General features: G+C 33.3%; 1 long non-coding RNA gene across 1 annotated transcript; it reads right to left on the bottom strand.

The window, feature by feature from the left end:
* Positions 1-1,076: 1,076 nt before the first annotated feature.
* LOC130469224 (uncharacterized) lies at positions 1,077-6,253 on the bottom strand. The gene is made up of 3 exons (XR_008929622.1): positions 6,139-6,253; positions 5,890-5,989; positions 1,077-1,091 (listed from the first exon to the last, which is right to left on the bottom strand). It is a non-coding gene; the product is annotated as an uncharacterized lncRNA (long non-coding RNA).
* Positions 6,254-6,551: the final 298 nt, after the last annotated feature.

Here is a 6,551-nt window from a genome sequence, read left to right as displayed (position 1 = left end):
TTGACTTCTCTCATCTTCGCGGTGTCTAATAATTGCTGATCCTCGTCATTTATGATTTGATTGCATTCTGGAGCGAACTTCCGTCGTTTCTGTTTGACGGGCTTATGATGTGGATCAACACTGAGCTTGTGAGTGATGACGACGGGACTGATACCTGGCATATCTTCATGGGACCATGCGAAGCAATCTGCGTTGGCTTTGAGAAATGTTATAAGTTCCGACCTGATGTCGTCAGGTACGTCACATCCAATTAAGACGACTTGTTCTGGCTTTGCAGGATCCAAGATCACTTCGTCAAGTTGCTCGGATTTGGGCTCTTTGTAGCCTGATGGGTCGGAACTGGACTGTAGTTGCTATAAAGACACTAGTAGAAAAAACCCTTATTGCAGCGGGCTTTTAGACCCCTGTTGCAGCGTACATCGTATGCTGCAACTGGGGGGCCTGCAACAAGTATTAACTTGTTGCAGCGTACAATGTACGCTGCGAAAAGTAATTTTTTACAGCGTACATTTGCATGTACGCTGCAACAAGTCGCAAAATTGTGGCAAAAATATGGGTCTTTTGCAGCGTACAAATTCATGTACGCTGTAAAAGACCCCACTTGTTGCAGGGTACATCTATTTGTACGCTGCAACAAGTCTGAAATTTTGCCAAATTTTTCACCTTTGTTGCAACGTACATATATATGTACGCTGTAACAAAAGCACTTTTGGCGGGAAAATTTTAGTTTTATTTTAGTTTTGTTTAGGGATACCTAGAGTGCCTTGCACCAAATATAGAAACCTGTCACAACAATAATAGAATATCGCAACCTGTATAACAAATATAAAAACAATAACTGGTGTTTTGTATATATATCCCAAAACCAAAGTGCACGTACCATATATATACATTTAAATAAATATATGCACGTTCCAATTTCAACGTATGCATACATTTCAACATAAAAAATTGTTCTATAACACCTAAACCAACTCGATCAAGCGCCCTCAGATCAATAATAAATACATGCTGGTATAAAACATAGCCCATTGCTCACGAACCACATCATTTTCCTCACTAGCATAAGGCGCAATCTTCGGAGAATAGACCTTTACAAAAACAAAATTTTGATGGGAGCATTAGATCGATTAAATGAAAATGAAATGTCACATTTTAACATTCAAGCAACTAATGACAATGTACTAATAGTCTAGAATACGAATCAATTTAGAGTAAGAAAAATTATTTGATTACCTATAACGACCCAAAGTTGGGAGCGGAAATGTCATTTTAGCTCTAAATATGACCTATAACGACCCAACGAGCCTTAAATGTGCATAAATAGGTTCGAATGAGTTTTAGAAAGTTAAAACTATGCATATTAGTCATGTAATAAGAATCAAATGTATCCTTAGGTTCTTTAGTTCAAAGTTGGGAGCGGAAATGTCATTTTAGCCTAAATATGACCTATAAGTCTATAACGACCCAATGATCTTTAAATGTGCATAAATAGATTCAACTAAGTTTTAGAAAGTTAAAACTATGCATATTAGTCATGTCATAAGAATCAAATGAGTCCTTATGTTCTTTAGTTCAAAGTTGGGAGCAGAAATGTCATTTTAGCCTAAATATGACCTATAACGGCCCAATGAGCCTTAAATGTGCATAAATAGATTTGAATGAGTTTTAGAAAGTAAAATCTATGCATTTTAGTCATGTAATAAGAATCAAATGTATCCTTAGGTTCTTTAGTTCAAAGTTGGGAGCGGAAATATCATTTTAGCTCTAAATATGACCTATAACGATCCAGTGAGTCTTAAATGTGCATAAATAGATTGCAATGAGTTTTAGAGAGTTAAAACTATACATATTAATCATGTAATAAGAATCAAATGAGTCCTTATGTTCTTTAGTTCAAAGTTGGGAGCGGAAATGTCATTTTAGCTCTAAATATGACCTATAACGACCCAATGACCCTTAAATGTGCATAAATAGATTCGAATTAGTTTTAGAAAGTTAAAACTATGCATATTAGTCATGTAATAAGAATCAAACGATTCCTTAGGTTCTTTAGTTCAAAGTTGGGAGCGGAAATGTCATTTTAGCCTAAATATGACCTATAACGACCCAATGATCTTGAAATGTGCATAAATAGATTCGAATAAGTTTTCGAAAGTTAAAACTATGCATATTAATCATGTAATAAGAATCAAATGAGTCCTTATGTTCTTTAGTTCAAAGTTGGGAGCAGAAATGTCATTTTAGCTCTAAATATGACCTGTAACGACCCAATGACCCTTAAATGTGCATAAATAGATTCGAATGAGTTTTAGAAAGTTAAAACTATGTATATTAGTCATGTAATAAGAATCAAATGAGTCCTTAGGTTCTTTAGTTCAAAGGTTGGAGCAGAAATGTCATTTTAGCCTAAATATGACCTATAACGACCCAATGACCCTTAAATGTGCATAAATAGATTCGAATGAGTTTTAGAAAGTTAAAACTATGTATATTAGTCGTGTAATAAGAATCAAATGAGTCCTTAGGTTCTTTAGTTCAAAGTTGGGAGCAGAAATGTCATTTTAGCCTAAATATGACCTATAACGACCCAATGACCCTTAAATGTGAATAAATAGATTCGAATGAGTTTTAGAAAGTTAAAACTATGCATATTAGTCATGTAATAAGAATCAAATAAGTCCTTAGGTTTTTTAGTTCAAAGTTGGGAGCGGAAATGTCATTTAAGTCAATTAAGTTAGTGCCTAACAATTGACGTAGTATTCCATTAGTTTATACATATATATATATATATATATATATATACATATATATATATATATATATATATATATATATATATAATTTTTCTGAATTTCCGATGTTAGATTTTAAATTTGGGAGGAGCAGCCCTATATAATTAAATTACAACATATCAAAATGTACTAAATATTACCAAATACAAGTTATACTAATATAACTAACATTAATATATCAACAATTATGTTGCAAAACATTGTGCAATAAGGTACAAAGTTGTACAGTACGTGCCAATCATTAATTCCAAATGCACATGTCAATTAAGACATCACAAACAAATATTGCTAGCTCATTTCCATTCCATCAGTTCATATACTAATCACGTTGATAAATTTATGCAATATTTAATATTATATTGATAAGACTTTTCTTCAATCAATTTCAAATTCGTTACATCTTAAATAAACAACTTGCATTCCCTTTTATTTTATTTTATTGTATTAACTATCATTTTATCACATTTCAATTCCCTTGTAGGAAATCAGTACGTGTAGCAGATCAGCACTAGTGCAGCAGCAGCAGATCAGCATGTAGGCAGCAGATCAGTGCGGCATCAGCAGCACCGATCAGTGCAACGGCAGCAGCATCACCGATCCGTGTAGCAGCAGCAGAACTGATCAATGCAGCAGCACAAATCAGTACAGATCAGTGCATCCCTGTGCATCTTGGTGTGCCTTGTTCCTTTTAAAACTAAGATAGCGTTTTCCAAAAGAAACCTAAACTAAGTTTTGATCGTGCCACAACTCTACTTAAGGTCGTTGGGCAGTGCTTTGAAGCAACTTTTAAAGGTTAAGATAGTGTTTAAGATAAGCTACAAATGTAGCTTTTAGAAGTAGTCTTTCACTAGGACATGGTTCTTTTTTTAAACAAATGCAGCAGCTGTTTTTAACAAACACTAATTTGATAGTTAACCTCTAACACCTAAGTGTAGAAGAAAAACCAATATGTTCAAGTAACTTTTCCAACTACCATTTCATTCGATGTTCAAGCCATTATAATAGAACTTTTGGAACAGCTTCTAGCTGTTAAAAAATGACCGAGCCAGCAAACATTTCAGTAGCTCGCAAAAATGTCTTCCAATAACAGACCCAGAATGAGAAACAAGAAAGATTTATGACTCACTCATCTATAATACACCTCTACAATATAGGTTTGGGAGAGGTATCCTAAAAGACAAACCATGATTAACTTCCTACATTCCTAAACAATCAAGACTCAAGAATGTCTGCAATAAATATACAAAGGGAGAGGTAATTGGACGAGGGAGAAAAGGTTAAGCTCAAAGTATCACCCTCCACATTAATGGAGTACTCTTTGATAAGGTAAAGGAGTTTATATGACTGCAAATTTGAGAGATCACTAATCATCTTAAGTTTGGACTGAGTGACTTATCAAGAGTAGCAGTAATAAAGCTTGGAGCTAATGAAGGCTGTGAGAGTGTGAACTACTGAAATCACCTAGGTACCTTAGGGCATAAAGGCTATGCATTTCATTAGGATTCAGCTTATAGATATCAAACCATCAAATAGCCGAATCATAATGACATCTGTTACTCATAATTTTTTTGCTAAGTTTGTAACAGCACATTCAAAAGTCATATTTATTAGCATCTTCTGGCGAAAATGTCATTTTAGCCTAAATATGACCTATAATGATCCAATGATCCTTAAATGTGCATAAATCGATTGGAACGAGTATTGAAAACTTAAAATTAAGCATATTGATCATGTAATAAGTTTGAAATGAGTCCTTAGGTTATTTAGTTCAAAATTGGAAGCGAAAATGCTTTATTTTAGCATAAATATGACCTATAACGACCAAATAAGTCTCAAATGTGCATAAATAGATTGGATTGAGTCTTGGAAACTTAAAACTAATCTTATGAATCATGTAATAAGTTTGAAATGAGTTCTTAATTTCGTTAGTACAAAGTTGTGAGCGAAAATGTCATTTTAGCTTAAATATGACCAATAACGGCCAAACAAGTCTCGAATGTGTAAAAATAGATTGGATTGAGTCTTGAAAAGTTAAAAATAATCATATGAATCATGTAGTAAGTTTGAAATGAGTTTTTAGGTTCGTTAGTTCAAAGTTGGGAGCGAAAATGTCATATTAGCCTAAATATGACCTATAATGGTCAAACAAGTCTCAAATGTGCATAAATAGATTGGATTGAGTCTTGGAAAGTTAAAACTAATCATTTTAATCATGTAATAAGTTTGAAATGAGTTCTTAGGTTCGTTAGTTCAAAGTTGGGAGCGAAAATGCCTCATTTTAGCCAAAATATGACCTATAACGACCAAACATGTCTCAAATGTGCATAAATCGATTGGATTGAGTCTTGAAAACTTACAATAATCATATTAATCATGTAATAAGTTGGAAGTGAGTCCTTAGGTTCGTTAGTTCAAAGTTGTGAGCGAAAATGTCATTTTAGCCTAAATATGACCTATAATGGCCAAACAAGTCTCAAACGTGCATAAATAGATTGTATTGAGTCTTGGAAAGTTAAAACTAATCATATGAATCATGTAGTAAGTTTGAAATGAGTTCTTAAGTTCGTTAGTTCAAAGTTGGGAGCGAAAATGTCATTTTATCCTAAATATGACCTATAACGATCCAATGATCCTTAAATGTGCATAAATCGATTGGAACGAGTATTGAAAACTTAAAACTAAGCATATTAATCATGTAATAAGTTTGAAATGAGTCCTTAGGTTATTTAGTTCAAAATTGGGAACGAAAGTCCTTAGGTTCTTAGGTGGCCTGAAGTATAAGATTAATTAGCTCATATGTTTCAGTGATGTACTTTACTTTAATAGCTTCATATTGTTTTTCACTTTTTGTTCTTCTGTAAATAGCGCTTATGAGCAGTACGGACGCAGGATCAGAACATAAGAGCAACTATCTATTTCAGAACATAATCTCTTAATTTATGTTGATACTTCTATTAAGCTCAGATGTATTACCGTGAAACATTTCTGAATCTTAAGATGTATTAGGTGTTTGAGAATAAGAGCTAGAATGTGCTTGAATCAGAAACTCTGAAAACAAATAGTGCTTTGAAGTGGTATAGTTAAGAATAAAAACCTTTATTTAGCAGTGCGTCATTTCAGAAACATAGATGATTTGTTCAACTCCGAAATAAAGCAGTACTTGAGCAGCCTCCATAATTGCCCGATTATTGTAGCTAGAAATCAAAATCCAAAGTAAATTAGAAACAATTAACAAACCACAAAATATACACACTGGATGTAATAGAGAAGGTTATTATTAAGAGTAGTATACCGCATAAGTTAGTACCCTACAAGAACAATGTTAAACACAAGAATATAATACCTGAGATGCATTCAACTCTGGAAGACCTGGAGCGCCAAATCGACGAGGCAAAGTATTTCAAACCACCTGCATCTCGACTTCATGTCCCATCAAATGGTGATAAATATACCTGTACCAATTCACAGACTTAAAATATCAAGCAACAAAGTGAAAAGGAATACAATGCTTATAATTGCATGGAAATGCTGACATAAAGAGATGTCAAAGAATAACTAGTATTTTATAAATTACGACAACTATCAATACATCTTGTTCTCAAAAATCTAACACTGTAGTTGACAATAAAATCATGTAAATATGGGATAATGAAACTATAAAAGCAAAAAATTAAACAGGAGGGGCAAAAATTGCGTAAAAATCTAATCACAGGGCGATTTAAGGTCTACTTGAAATCTAAATCTCACATTATATAT

This window comes from Spinacia oleracea, chromosome 3, assembly GCF_020520425.1.
Source record: "Spinacia oleracea cultivar Varoflay chromosome 3, BTI_SOV_V1, whole genome shotgun sequence".
Classification (NCBI taxonomy): domain Eukaryota; kingdom Viridiplantae; phylum Streptophyta; class Magnoliopsida; order Caryophyllales; family Amaranthaceae; genus Spinacia; species Spinacia oleracea.
The sequence above is the reverse complement of the archived record's forward strand: the minus strand, read 5'-3'. Positions and strand labels throughout refer to the sequence as shown.